The following is a 2500-nucleotide window of genomic DNA, read 5'->3' on the forward strand; positions in this document are numbered from 1 at the left end:
GCTAGGGGCTAAAAGCAACCGTGTTGAGGTCTTTGAATATGGCTGCGAGCGTAGCAAAAGTCCAAAATGGGGAGCATGATTAGTGGCAACCTCTCACACAGGGCCAGTGGCGCAATGGATAACGCGTCTGACTACGGATCAGAAGATTGTAGGTTCGACTCCTACCTGGCTCGTGAATGTCGCCGTGATCGTATAGTGGTTAGTACTCTGCGTTGTGGCCGCAGCAACCCCGGTTCGAATCCGGGTCACGGCATTCTTGATGAAAAAGCAAAGGTGCTCTTGTAGACGGCAAGCCTGAATGATACTTTTATGAACTTTTTGAGCGCTATCTTAATTCAGAGGGTCTTTCGATGTAGTTGCAAGCTTAGGAAAATGCTCATTCCCATACCGGGAGTCGAACCCGGGCCGCCTGGGTGAGAACCAGGAATCCTAACCGCTAGACCATATGGGAACCGCTGAGACCCTTTTTCAGTAATAAGTAGAAAAAAAATCAGTTTCATGATTTGAAAACTCATTTCTAAGCATGGATGGCATCAACAACCACTTGCAAGTGGCCTTGTTAGCGCAGCATTTTTGGCTGCCAAGAGCATCTGCAAACTAAGCCGCTTAATTCTGCAAGAAAGGTGCAGGCCTTTGAATGCAGGCACAAGCTTAGCAAAACACTCATTCCCATACCGGGAGTCGAACCCGGGCCGCCTGGGTGAAAACCAGGAATTCTAACCGCTAGACCATATGGGAAAAGTTGCTTTCACAGCTTGCTTTAAACTTTCCAATATATGTAGATATATACATGTACATATTAAAAAAAAAAAAAAAAAAAAGAAGTTTTGTGCTTACAGAATTCCATCTTATCTCTGGACGGCAACAACCAATCACACGCAAGATGCCTCGTTAGCGCAGTAGGTAGCGCGTCAGTCTCATAATCTGAAGGTCGTGAGTTCGATCCTCACATGGGGCATGGATCTATCCTTGTTTTTTCCCTCCGCCTTAACTGGATAGGCACTGCTCTTTGCCATTCAATACCGAAACGATACTGGATAATATGGAAAGGTAGCAAACAAGGCAGAAGGGTTTTGGCTAGGGGCTAAAAGCAACCGTGTTGAGGTCTTTGAATATGGCTGCGAGCGTAGCAAAAGTCCAAAATGGGGAGCATGATTAGTGGCAACCTCTCACACAGGGCCAGTGGCGCAATGGATAACGCGTCTGACTACGGATCAGAAGATTGTAGGTTCGACTCCTACCTGGCTCGTGAATGTCGCCGTGATCGTATAGTGGTTAGTACTCTGCGTTGTGGCCCCAGCAACCCCGGTTCGAATCCGGGTCACGGCATTCTTGATGAAAAAGCAAAGGTGCTCTTGTAGACGGCAAGCCTGAATGATACTTTTATGAACTTTTTGAGCGCTATCTTAATTCAGAGGGTCTTTCGATGTAGTTGCAAGCTTAGGAAAATGCTCATTCCCATACCGGGAGTCGAACCCGGGCCGCCTGGGTGAGAACCAGGAATCCTAACCGCTAGACCATATGGGAACCGCTGAGACCCTTTTTCAGTAATAAGTAGAAAAAAAATCAGTTTCATGGTTTGAAAACTCATTTTTAAAGGAGATATCCCGCGCCGAAACGGGTTTTTTTTTTTTTAAACCCCCCCCCCCCCCCCCCCGTTCGGCGCGAGACAACCCCGATGCAGGGGTTAAAAAAACCACCCGCACAGCGCTTACCTGAATCCCGGCGGTCCGGCGTCTTCATACTCACCTGCTGAAGATGGCCGCCGGGATCCTCTGTCTTCATGGACCGCAGGGCTTCTGTGCGGTCCATTGCCGATTCCAGCCTCCTGATTGGCTGGAATCGGCACGTGACGGGGCGGAGCTACACGGAGCCCCATAGAGAAGAGGAGAAGACCCGGACTGCGCAAGCGCGGCTAATTTGGCCATCGGAGGGCGAAAATTAGTCGGCACCATGGAGACGAGGACGCCAGCAACGGAGCAGGTAAGTGTAAAACTTTTTATAACTTCTGTATGGCTCATAATTAATGCACAATGTACATTACAAAGTGCATTATTATGGCCATGCAGAAGTGTATAGGCCCACTTGCTGCCTCGGGACAACCCCTTTAAGCATGGATGGCATCAACAACCACTTGCAAGTGGCCTCGTTAGCGCAGCATTTTTGGCTGCCAAGAGCATCTGCAAACTAAGCCGCTTAATTCTGCAAGAAAGGTGCAGGCCTTTGAATGCAGGCACAAGCTTAGCAAAACACTCATTCCCATACCGGGAGTCGAACCCAGGCCGCCTGGGTGAAAACCAGGAATCCTAACCGCTAGACCATATGGGAAAAGTTGCTTTCATAGCTTGCTTTAAACTTTCCAATATATGTAGATATATACATGTACATATTAAAAAAAAAAAAAAAAAAAAAAAAGAAGTTTTGTGCTTACAGAATTCCATCTTATCTCTGGACTGCAACAACCAATCACACGCAAGATGCCTCGTTAGCGCAGTAGGTA

General features: G+C 47.7%; 5 non-coding genes across 5 annotated transcripts; 3 read left to right on the forward strand and 2 right to left on the reverse strand.

The window, feature by feature from the left end:
* Positions 1-100: 100 nt before the first annotated feature.
* TRNAR-ACG (transfer RNA arginine (anticodon ACG)) lies at positions 101-173 on the forward strand. Its single transcript has one exon. It is a non-coding gene; the product is annotated as a tRNA-Arg (tRNA).
* An 8-nt stretch (positions 174-181) lies between these two features.
* Positions 182-253, forward strand: TRNAH-GUG (transfer RNA histidin (anticodon GUG)). The gene has a single exon. It is a non-coding gene; the product is annotated as a tRNA-His (tRNA).
* Positions 254-379: 126 nt separating this feature from the next.
* On the reverse strand, positions 380-451 carry TRNAE-CUC (transfer RNA glutamic acid (anticodon CUC)). The gene has a single exon. It is a non-coding gene; the product is annotated as a tRNA-Glu (tRNA).
* Positions 452-1176: 725 nt separating this feature from the next.
* TRNAR-ACG (transfer RNA arginine (anticodon ACG)) lies at positions 1177-1249 on the forward strand. Its single transcript has one exon. It is a non-coding gene; the product is annotated as a tRNA-Arg (tRNA).
* A 206-nt stretch (positions 1250-1455) lies between these two features.
* Positions 1456-1527, reverse strand: TRNAE-CUC (transfer RNA glutamic acid (anticodon CUC)). Its single transcript has one exon. It is a non-coding gene; the product is annotated as a tRNA-Glu (tRNA).
* Between the last annotated feature and the right edge of the window lie 973 nt (positions 1528-2500).

The sequence above is a fragment of the Eleutherodactylus coqui genome, chromosome 2 (genome assembly GCF_035609145.1).
Source record: "Eleutherodactylus coqui strain aEleCoq1 chromosome 2, aEleCoq1.hap1, whole genome shotgun sequence".
Lineage (NCBI taxonomy): Eukaryota > Metazoa > Chordata > Amphibia > Anura > Eleutherodactylidae > Eleutherodactylus > Eleutherodactylus coqui.